Genomic DNA, 12540 nt, shown 5'->3' on the forward strand with positions numbered 1-12540 from the left:
TCAAGTTCATTATGAATCGCAGACACTACCACTTCGTGGCTCTCCCATTCAGCCTGTCAGCAGTCCTATGAATGTTTACAAAGTGCATGGTGGTCATAGTTGCCTTCCCGAGGAGGCAAGAGGTGCTGGTTTATCCTTGCCTTGACAATCGGTTGGTCAGAGGCTGGACCAGGGCCAAGATGACATCCAGCACATTTTTAATTGTTGACTTTCTGAGACCCGGGCCTACTAATAAATGTGTAGAAATCTACTCTCTCCCCAGTAGAAAGGATAGAGTTCATTGGATTGGTGCTCAGACTCATCCAAGCCACAAAGCATTCATAGGTCAAGGCAATCATGATGATTGAGCATGTGAGATCACCCATTTATAACTGTGTGAAGCCGGACCAAAACATGATGTTCCTCTGCCTTGCAGCCTGGAAGCTCCATGGCTAAACCCCATAGAACTAGCACGCGCATAGTAAGTAAGTTATATTAGGAAGCAGGAAGCCACCCACTGGGGCTACTTGTCTGTCAAATTGGAAATGTTTCTCTGGTCTTCCCAGAAGACCTATGGAATCATCATTGTCATCATTCTGGAATACTTACTGCAATGAAAACTGCAAGGTATAACTATGGCATCTATTAGAGTCCACCTGGCAGCAATCTCAGACTTTCACGACTGGTGAATGGCTGATTTATTTTTTTCCAATGAATTCTCTGATAGTCTCCATAAGGGCCATGACAGGTTCTACCCCTATGTGCATGACCGGGTACCCCCCAAACTGGTTCTATCAAACAGCACCCAAACCACCCCCATTTGACCCATTGGCAACTTGTTCCCTGCTCTATCATGGAAGGTGACCTTCCTAGTGGCCATCACTTTAGCTCTGACATGAGGGCAAGATCTGTTTCCTCACATCAGAGCTGCCTTAAATGGTGTTCTCAATGACAAAGTTCAGTTGTATCCTCACACATCTTTTCTTCTGAGTGTGATTTCCTAGTTTCAGAGCAACTGAATTATCTTCCACCTGGATTTCTATTCAAAGGTACATGTGAACAGGGAATAACTGAGGCTGCACTTGCTAGATGTTAGGCATGTTATGGCTTTTTACATAGAAAGTACAAAAACATTTCAGAAATCTATCTTAACTGTTCATGGTTATTGCGGAGAGGATGAAAGGTCTCCACTCTCAGCCAAGAGAATTTCATCATAATGTTACGAATTGGCAGGGGTTCTTACCCTGCCTGTTCTAACACCTTAGTCCACAGAAGCACAATCATCTCCGGCATTATTTCTAGCACAGGAACCCACTCAGGACATTTGCAGAGCAGCAACCTAGTCATCAATACACACATTTGCTGCTTGTTACAGCATCACTCAGCAGGCTAGAGATTATGTTGAATTTGTTGCAGTGAGCACGTCACTAAACTCTCAAGTCCTCTACCTCTACTTGTACAAGAGTCACCTACCTTGGAATGGACATGTGCAATCACTTGAAGAAAAATGGTTACTAAACTTTAAGATGTTTTGTACATGTTCCAAGACCTTCCTCCTATCCCTCTTCAGAGTTGACTGGAAAGAAGGAACTAAGCGGGTACAGGGTTGGCCAAGCTCTTTATATTGGTGCTATGAGCATACAGCACCAGAGGGCACAAGAGCTGACCCAACAGATACCATTGAGGGAAATATTGCCAGCTGCTGTGCTCAGGGCATGCACACCCCTATATTGGAATGCACATGTTCAACACATCTTGAAGAACAACAATTCTAGAAAGGTTCATAACTGTTTTTATTAACTGGTGTTGTGAGTTGTTTAAAAAATAATTAAGGAGCTGTTGGGATTGATTTCTGAGGAAAAAGTAAAACATATATAGCTTTACCAAATGATTATGGAACATGTATAGTCCACAAACAACTAAGACTAATTGTTTGTGTGGTCCAGGGGGATATAACAAGGAACAATGGACTGAAAATAAGTCATGGAAAAAACAGACTATTGGAATACTCTTTAAAGGGATGGGCTAGAAATCCCATTGCTTGACCCACTTTAAAAATAGACTGAACATAGCTTTTGTGAATACTACAGGAAACAATCCTGCATCATGACTGCTATAGATAAAATAAACTTAAATGGAGCTTTTTCATCTGTAATTTTTTAGCTTCTATTACATGCCTTTCCCAATGACTGGAACAATTTGCATTGAAATTTATTACGGACAATTTCCCATTTTCAAGAAGATTTGACCTTTAACCATTATGTTTGGCAGTACACTTATTGAGTATTTAATGAAATATATGTTGTAAGTTTCTGTATTATTCTGAACTGCGATGCTAAGATTTCTGTATTATATTTGTGTTATCATTAAATGTGTTGACCACTTGTTTCAGAGAATAATCAGCATCAAATATACAAACTGAAAAAGTTAGTTATTCACATTCTGCTGTATAATGTAATCAACTCCTTAACTATTCTTTATTTTCATATTTATTGTGGTGGTTTCCAGATACTTGGGAATATAAAATAGGAGTTATAGGGTAGATCTGGGGGCATGGAGTTGTCAGTTAGCTGCATTTGCTCCAAGATCGCAGAAGTAAACCCAATTTCACAAAGTCCAACATGGTGGATAATAATCTGTTCATTTCTGTATTTCATCTTATACTTTCATACAGAACATAACATGAATCAAATGTTTAACTTTTGACAAATAATGTATGTATTGTCTTTGTTGGAAATTATTCAAGGTTTGATCTAATGTTCATTAAAGTCAGTGGAAAGACTCCTGTTGACTTTCATTGAGCTTTGGATCAGACCCTTAGTCTTTAAGAGTTTATTTTTCCTGCAATGTTTCCTTTTCATGGCTTTGGTTCCACTTCAGCTTACTTTTAAGAAGAATTTTGACTTGTCTAAGGTCTTTGACAGCTAATAAAAATACTTGATAAGAGTAAAATGAAAATGGATAAAATAATTTCAATTTTAATAAAAATGATTTTATTTTAATTATAGCATAAGTACTTCTGTAATATTTAATTGTCAGCTGCCTACTTTCTGAACAAAAAGATTCTAATTTTTAAAAATAAAGTCCTTGCTATTTACCAAACCTTAGTTCAGATTTCTCTCATTGTTTCCTATAAATATTTCTAATTATATTAAGTAGGATAATAGAATATTTCAGTTATGCAAGTATTATTCCTCTTTAATTACCTTGTTTTTTGTTTGTTTGTTTTAGGGCTTGTAAGTGATCAACTCTACCTACTTTTACCAATCTATGTACTGCTAAGGCCAGCTCAACAATAATGCACCATCTTCTCCTGGGAGAAGGAAGAAAGTCACAACTGATAAGCTTTAATCAGCATACTTTTATTTGAACTAAGATCTTTTTTCTGATGCATTAACCACTGCTTCTTTCTGAAACGTATCATTCCAGAACTGAGAAGGCACAACAGTGAACAACTTGCTATCAGTTTGGAACAAAATCAGTATTTGTACCCAAACAATTTTATGTTACCCATATGACTGTGTTTCCCTCTATTTTTATTGCTTTTTTAAAAATCATTATGGACTTGTTTGGTTTTGCATGATTCTGACTTTCAGCATGGAAGGAAGGATGGTCTTGGACTTAAGGAGCTGGACCGAGACTCAGAACTGAGTTCACTTCCTGGTGCTGCCAAGACTTCCTGTGTGACTTTGGACAAATCACTTAGGGTGCATCAACACTGCACCCTACCTTGAAATAAGCTATGCAATTTTTGCTACGCAAATTGCATAGCTTATTTCAAAATTTGGTGCTGTCTACATATATTTCGAAATAAGAGGCACGTTTCAAGATACGGAATAGCTATTTTGGGATACTTCTGGTATCCCAAAATAGCACCACTGTCTAGACATAGCCTTAATGTCTGTGCACCTCACTATAAAATGGTAACAATAGAATTGCACTGTTTCATGGAGTTGTCATGAAGATAAGTCAGTGAATTATTGGAGTTCAGAGGTTACATGAATGTGGGGTCAAAATGGTACCTATATACCACCAAAGCATGTTAGTTCATTCTATCTATGTTTTGCAGAGGTGCCATGTGGGGAGGAGCATGCAGGGTCATGTGCTCCTCCCCTTTTCCCCTGAGTTATTTGGTTTGTACAGAGCTGCTCGCAGAGACTGAGCATGCTCAGTAACATCTGCCAAAGCCATTGCCCTCACTCTCTCCCTCAACTCAACGCCCCCCACCAATCAGTATGGGTGGGCTCTGCCTTGAAGCATTAGCCAATCATATTGGAGAAACAGGGTTTTGTTTTTTCTTACCTGGGCCCTTTTCTACCTGCATTGTTATGGTAGCAGATAGTTTTATCTGGGTGGATGATTATGAACAGCCTTTTTCTAGTTGCAATGCTGATGTAATTTCATCTGGAATTTCATCTGGTAGGTACAGTAGTTGCAAATGCATGTGTAGTGGCCATCAATCTTCATGTGTTGCCCACAGAGCATGGCCAATGATTAGCTCAACACAGCCAGTGATCACCAATCCTGAAAACTGCTTAAGGTTGTTCCTGAAGGCCCAGCATAGCAATTACCTGCATTTAATCACATACGTTTTAAAATTTGGAAATAAAGAACCACATTAGGTTAATAATTAAAAGGGAGTTGAAGTGAGATGTTTTGAAATCAGAGTTTTTCAAGCAGGTAAATGGTGAAGACTCAATGCTGATCTTGATGGATCATCGTTACTGTCAAATATTTGAAGAATTCAACAAACCTAAATGATTATCATTACTTTATTGTCATAGCTTTTCTCCCAAAATAACGAATGTGTTCTTTGAGAAGTGTCCCCGTGGGTGCTCCAACTTTAGGTACACCAGCCCCGCTGCACCTACCAGTCAGAGATTCTTAGTAGCAGTGCCCCCCGGCTGGCCACTCGTGTGAGATTCAGGCACAAGATACCTGGAGTGTGTAACGCACAGGCTTGGCCAGCCAGCTCCTCAGTTCTCCGACCACCGCTGGCTTCGTTTCAGCACAGCAGTTGCCTTCACACACTTCCCTCTCTTTAATTAGCCTATTTTGTTTAGTTCTTTTCAACTATTTCTGTTATTCACGTTACTCAGCCTTTTTGAAAAAAATGAGTTTTTTCTGTCAGGCAGCACTTTCTTTGTTTCCCATGGCTCCGCTTTGATAGTGCCCGTCATGTTTCTGCTTATACTACTCAGGACATGCCCAGCTCACCTGAGTTTAAAAGGTGTTTAGACTGCAGTCTATCCATATCAGTAACAGACGGCCACTTTCAGTGTGTCCACTGCCTGGATCAAGATCATGACACAGCGCTGTCAGCATTGCAGGAAATTGACTAAGCATACAAGGAGAGCTAGACAGCTTCAACTCCGCATTTTACAAGTGGAGAAAGCCTTGACACCTCTCGGTCTCTTTCCCTAACTTGCCCCTGAGGCTGGCAAAAGGGTGCTTTCAGTTGCAAGCCCTAAACTCAAGGAAAATCTCCCTCAGCAAGGAAGAGGTCTCATACTTCCTCGGGGCTACATCCCCGATGAGGAAACTGGTGAGCACAAAACCTGGTACTGTTGCCCCTACTCTATCAAGGGGGGCAGATAACTCTAGTGCTGGCTCCCATAAAAGCCGAGAGCGCACACAGAGCCGGATGGCAAGGCCAATTGATCAAGCCGGTACTCCAGCATCAGTTAAGACGCTGGCAACAGAAAAGGGGGTGCTAACAACACCACATTCCATGCCAGCACCTTCAGCTGCACATGCACTGCCCGCTGAGCAGCCGACACCAGCAAAGTGCTCAAAAACGCTAAGCACGTTCTTGATGCCCTGTGTGCTACTGGCACCGGCTGTTCAAAGTACTGTGGTACCGATAGCTCCGCCTCCTGCAGTTCACTACAGCTACCGAGTTGTCAGTAACTTCGGTGCTGGGAACCCTGCACTTCGGCACAGATGGCACCCCAACCAACTCAGACATTTCTTTTTCGGGTATACCTGCTTCTATGTCAGAAAAGTTTAGTGACTCTGAGGAGGAAGATTTACCTTAAGCTCGAGTGTCTAAGACCTCCTCACCTAAACTGGTACAGCTCCAACGGTGGCAACAGCAGTGGGTACTGCCATTCATGCCTCTAAATTGGCTGTATTGGGACCCAGGGGCTTCATTCAGACAGCAGCCCCCTCCCCAACCAGGATGCCAATACCACTCATCTGCCAGACCTCGTCTTCCCAGCCTACAGTCACTAGACAGGTCTGAATTTTCCGACGGCGAAGAGGACGGGGTTGTCACAGGGACGGAGCAACCCTCCAACTCCCCCCACCTACACACTCTTCTCCAGCCTTGTCAACAGACACAATTATATCCCCATCATTCATGAGTTCGGGGTACAATTTCAAGTCCTTTCAGAACCTTTTTAAGAGGGTAACCGACAAACTAGAAATATCCCTCTCCGCTCCTCCTGACACACAGCACAAGCTAATTCAGTGGTCTCCAACCTTTTTAAGATCACTTTTTTGAATTTAAGTGCTATCCAAGACCTCTGTCACACCTAAATATCCTAGTCCTGCCCCCTTTGTGCCCCTTCTGTGAGGCCCTGCCCCCATCTCACTCCAGCCTCCCTCACTTTCACTCATCTGAGGCAAAGGGCTGGTCTTGGATTAAGGGATTTGGAGTGTGAGGGGGCTCTGAGGTAAGCCTGGGGCAGCCAATTGAGGTGCCGGGGGGTTCTAGGTACAGGCTCTGGGATGGTGTTTGGATGCAGGGATACTCAGGGCTAGGGTAGGAGCTTGGGGTGAAGGAAGGAGTTCATAACTGGGGTTGGAGTTTGAGATGTGGGCTCCAGATGGGCACTGCTTACCTTAGGTGGCTTCTGGTTGATGGTGCAGTGGGGCTAAGGCACCTCTGCCCTGGCCCACTCCCTAAAGCAGTCAGCAAACTCCATCCCAAGTCCTGTTGTGCCCCCTTTCTGCTCTGTGGAGATAGGATGAAGTGTGAGAGGGGGCACCTTGACATCAGCACTCCTCACCTTTACCTGCCCTGCAGAGAAAGCAGAAGGCACCTCAAGGGGAGGGGGAGCAGAAGTGCCAGCACTTGATAGCCTCTTGACCAAACCAGTAAGGATCACCTGTAAGAGGCTCCAAAATCTACCAGTAGATCCCGATCTACTGGTTGGTGACCACTGAGCTAACTAATATTCTTCACACCTTGGTGCAAACTAGGGTCTCAATATCCATGAATGAGGTGTTGATGGATCCAGCTAAGCTCCTCTGGAAGACCCTGGCGACAATCCCACCTACATCTAAGAGACTAGATCGAAAATACTACATTGCCCCATAGGGTGTGGAATTTCTCTTCACTCATCCCTCTCCAAATGCTCTACTGGTAGAGGTGGCAAACAGCAGACTATGCGATCAATCCCATATGACAAGGAATGGAAGAGGCTTAATGCCATGGGCAAGAGATCATAGTCCTCTGCCAGGCTACAGCTCCATATCACCAAGTACGTGGTGCTACTTTCCAAATACACGCACCACATTTTTGACCAACTGTCGACTTCTATTGAAACTATACCAGACAATGAAAGAAAGGAATACAAAGCTTTGATGAAGGAAGATTCTCTGATATCTAGAACTGCACTTCAGCCTGCCTTCAATTCCGCAGCTACAGCTTCTAAATCTCTGGCATCTGCAGTGGTGATGAGGCGCATGTCCTGGCTTCAACTGTCAGGTTTTCCAAAGGAAGTCCAGAGCACGGTTGAGGATCTCCCATTCGGGACATCCCAGCTATTTGCAGACACCACGAATATGACTCTTCACTCTCTGAAAGATTCGTGAGTCACTCTGTGCACACTTGGCATCCAACCTCCTCCCAATAGAAGAACGTAAAATCGACAATTTACATATAGATACAAACCAACACCTTTCAACCAACCTATACAATATGACAACAGATGATGTTCAAGACAACCTCGTCCAACAGGCTCAAGCACATCAGTCATTTTGAAGTCTTGGTCGAGGGTCAGAGAGCCTCCATACATCCTGTGCAGCAATACAAGCCTTATACTACATTTGGCTCCAGACTAGCAGCATTCTGTCCTTCCTGGCAATCCATTATGACTGACAAGTGGGTTTTCAAGATTATCAACACAGGTTACGTCATCCCCTTTACCTCCACCATATCCACCATCCCCGTCCCACTTCAGGGACCTTTCTTGTGAGGCTGTGCTTGTACGAGAGGCACAATGTCTCCTGTAATTGGGAGCCATAGAAGAGCTGCACTTCGAGTGCAGGGGAAGAGGTTTTTATTCTTTCTACTTCCTCACAACCAAGAAATCGGAATTGGAGACCTGTACTATATCTCAGAGGACTCAGTAGGTATGTGTATGATCAATGCTTCAAAATGGTGACCCTCGCCACAGTCATACCCGCCATCAAGAAGGGAGATTGGCTGTCCACCCTCAACCCTCAGGAGGCTTACTTCCACATCACGATACACCTGTCACACAGCCGCTTCCTCAGAGTTACAGTGGCAAACCAACATTTCTTGTACAGAGTCCTACCTTTCAGCCTATCAACTGCCCCAAGGGTATTCTGAAAGATACTAGCAGTGGTCATCGCTCACTTTAGAACAAGGGGAATTATCATTTTTCTGTCTCTTGACAATTGCCTCATAAAGGGCCAGTCACCCTACGATACTCAGCAGGCAGTGACATTTACCAGGGCATTATTCACCAGACTCGGGCTATGCATAAACTTGGCAAAGTGCATCTTGCTTCCAACGCAGACACTAGACTTCATAGGGGTACACCTGGACTGCAAAGCAGCCACAACCTCACTTCCACAGCACAGGTTCACAGCAATTCTAGAGTTGGTACATCTGGCACAGTTCAGACTCTGTATAAGTTTCTATCATTTCAATGCCTGTTTAGTGGTGCTCCCAAAGTACATTATTTGTACGTTGTCATCTGAAAATCCCTCACTGTTTTTTCTTGCTATTTCCCTTAATTCAGTTGCTTTACTTCTGTAACACTTCAGGACCCTTATTGTATGACACTCTGCTGCCAAAACTTTGGTCCAAGTTCCCAGCTACAACAGGAGACTTCCCATTTGGTGGCTCTTGGTTTGGTACTGTTCACAATCCACTCAGAATGACTACAGGTTGCTTATCTGTAATCCTTTGCAGAATTGCATTGATTCCCCGGCAAAGCAATGGTTGGTTTGAAATGTTGTTATTGTCATTTACAGCTGTGGGAGCTTAACGAGTCCTACTGCAAAATATGCTGAAGTTTACATTCCTACCTGCAGCTGAGGCGCACTCTGCAATTGAGCCAGGTTTTTTTTTTTTATCGTTTGCTCTAGTTTAAATATTTAACACCAAGACATTCACAAAGTAAATTCCATTTCTGATTTAGAAATATTTCCCTTTAGTCAGTATATTTACTGAAATTAGCTCTGCCATGTAACTACTGCAATCTCTATTAACTAATAGCACATGCCATCACCTGCAGCTACCCTGAGCTTGTCTCAGTATCTTAAGAGCAACATTTGTTTGCTTTACAGTTAACATGATGTGTCATCTAGATCAAGATTTAGCATTTGATAAGAAGAGAGGGTTACTCACCCTCTGCAGTAACTGATGTTCTTTGAGATGGATGTTCCCGTGGGTACTCCACCTTAGGTGACTACAAGCTGTCTATCCCCTGGAGGTGGGCGCTTTGGATGGTGTAGTCTCCTTTGGACTGTAGCGAAGATTGTATGTCCAAATGCAGTTTCTCTGGACACAGAGGAATCCAGAGCATAGTGAGTAGCAAATGTATGAGTAGACGACCAGATGGCCGATTTGCATATATTGGACAGGAAGATGCTCTGTGCATAGGCTGTTGATGCAGCCATGGCCCTGATCGAATGTGCAAAAAGTTGTGCAGGTGGTTCTTTACTAAAGGTTGAATATGCTATTTTTATGCATTCTACTATCCATTTAAAGATCCTTTGGGACGAGATGGGGAGTCCTTGGGTTTGTTCAGTGGTTGACATGAACAACCTGTTGGTTTTCCGAATTTGCTTGGTTATTTCCAGGTAAAATGCAATGGCCCTCCATAAATCAAAAGTGTGAAGTGTGGCCTCTGTTTGGTTTGCATGAGGTTTGGGAAAAAAAGGCTAGTAAGTTAATAGGTTTGTTACAGTGGAAAGGAGAGGGCATCTTTGGCAGGAACCTAGGGTGAGGTCAGAGGACTACTTTGTCCTTGTAGAAAGTGGTGAAAGGTGGGTCTGCCATGAGTGCAGCAATTTTGCTAACTCTCCTGGCAGATGTGATTGCCACTAGTAGAGCCACCTTTATGGAAAGGTGGAGTATACAGCAGGTTGCCATAGGCTCAAACAGTTTATAAGTTAAGGTTCTTAGAACCAAATTGAGGTCCCAGGCAGGAGCTGGAGGTTTGATTGGTGGATAGATGTTCTGCAAACCCTTGAAGAACTTTCTGGTCATAGGATGTGTAAACAGCGACTTGCTGTCTATTGGCTGGTGTAAAGCAGTTATGGCAGAGAGGTGGACCTTCAGTGAACTGAGTGAAAATCCAGAGTTTTTTAGTTCGGTTATGTATTGCAGGACCGCAGGTAATGGAGCGGAAGATGGGTCGAGGTTGTGGAGATGAGACCAAGTGGAGAACTGGCACCACTCGTACAGGTAAGTTTTGCAAGTGAATGTTCTTCGACTGTTAAGGAGAATCTGTTGAACATCATCTGTGCATTCTGTTTCTAGTAAAGTGAGCCACTAAGGAGCCAGGTCTAAAGGTTCATGGTGTGGAGATGAAGATGCTGAAGGCAACTCCGATATTGAGCAAGGAGATGGGGAAGCCATGGGAGTGGGCGATTGGCTGATATATGCAGTAGGTAGGTATACCAGGTTTGTCTTGGCCAGTCTGGCACTCTCAAAATGATGTTGCTGTTGTCTAAGCGCACCTTGGTGACTACTTGATGGAGAAGCGGTATGGGGGTGGGGAGGAAGCGTATAGTAAGGCTGTCCCCCAGTGTATTGTGAACGTGTCCCCTAGGGATTGTGCTCCAATGCCCGCTTGCGAACAGTAGCATGGACACTTTTTGTTGGCACTGGTGGCAAACAAGTCTATTTGCAGGAAGTCCCTTTGTGTAAAGATTTGATGTAGAATGATGGGGTCTACTTCCCATTTGTGGCTCGCAGGAAAATTCCTGCTGAGGCTGTCTGCAGTTATGTTGTCTTTTCTGGGGAGATGTGAGGCAATTAACATTATGCTGTGAGTGATGCACCAAATCCATAACTGGACTCTCTCTCTGCAGAAGGGGAGGACCTCTTCCCTCCCTGCCTGGTTATGTAGAACATTGCAGCTTAGTTGTCAGTAAAGACCTGCACTGTGGAGTTGGAAATATGATTCACAAAATACCGGCAGGCGTAGTATATCGCTCAGAGTTCAAGCACATTGATGTGCATCGTGGTCTCTGTGTGGAACCACTGTGCTTGTGTAGTGACGGAACCCAGGTGAGGTCCCCAGCCCTGTTGGGAGGCGTCTGTGGAGATGGTGAATGATGGGGATTGCATGTGGAAGGGGATCCCAGCGCACACATTTTGCTCGTGACGACCATCGGAGGGAGTGTCTGACCAGGATCAGAAGCTAAACCAGTTTGTGAAGGCTGTGTATCTGAGGCCTGTATACTGTGCTCAGCCATTGTGGTACTGGCCTCATGTAATCTGGCATGCGGGATAACTGTTGTCACTGTTGCCATATGGCCTAGTAGCTAGAAGCATAACCTGGCAGGAAGTTGTGGGGCCATTGAGTGAAGTTGTACTAGTTGTAGTATTTCGAGGAACCTCTGATGGGATAAGGATGCAATAGCATGGGTACAATCAAGTTGAGCTCCTATAAACTCCAGGACTTGGGTTGGCTGGTGCTGGCATTTGGATAGGTGGATTTGGAGGCCAAGTACATGGAACAGCACCATACTGGTTGTGACGGAGTCCTGAGTTTCTTGGAACAACTTGCCCCTTCTGAGGCAGTCATTGAGATATGGGTAGATTGACACTCCCTGTCTCCGCAGGTGGGCCGTCACAATTGCAAAGACCTTGGAAAAGACCCTCAGCGCAGTGGATAGGCCGAAAGGTAATACTGTATACTGGAAATGTCCCCCTGCTGTGACTCTTAGGTACTTCCAATGTGCAGGGTATATGAACATATGGAATTACACGTCTTGAAGGTTGAGAGTCGCCAGCTAGTCATCATCGTGAGGGAGGGTGTCACGTTATTGGATTCTAAAGATCACTGTTGCACCCATGGGGGGGGGGGTTGCCCCAAAAGTCTCTACATGTGAGATGTTAAATGAAAGCTTGTTTTATTGATTCTGTATATGCCATTCATGTACTTGTATAATATCTGTACGTGGAGTTATGTACTCTGTGTTGATGCTGGAAAATTTTCTGTCTGAGACCGAGAAAATAGGCAAAGAATGTTCAGCCAGTGGCTATGCTAATTAGCAAGGAGACAATGAATCTCTCGGTGCCAATACACACCTGAGGAATGTGACAGGATACCTGGAAACCAGCGAGGG

The sequence above is a fragment of the Pelodiscus sinensis genome, chromosome 1, assembly GCF_052426305.1.
Source record: "Pelodiscus sinensis isolate ZL-2025 chromosome 1, ASM5242630v1, whole genome shotgun sequence".
In the NCBI taxonomy this organism is placed as follows: domain Eukaryota; kingdom Metazoa; phylum Chordata; order Testudines; family Trionychidae; genus Pelodiscus; species Pelodiscus sinensis.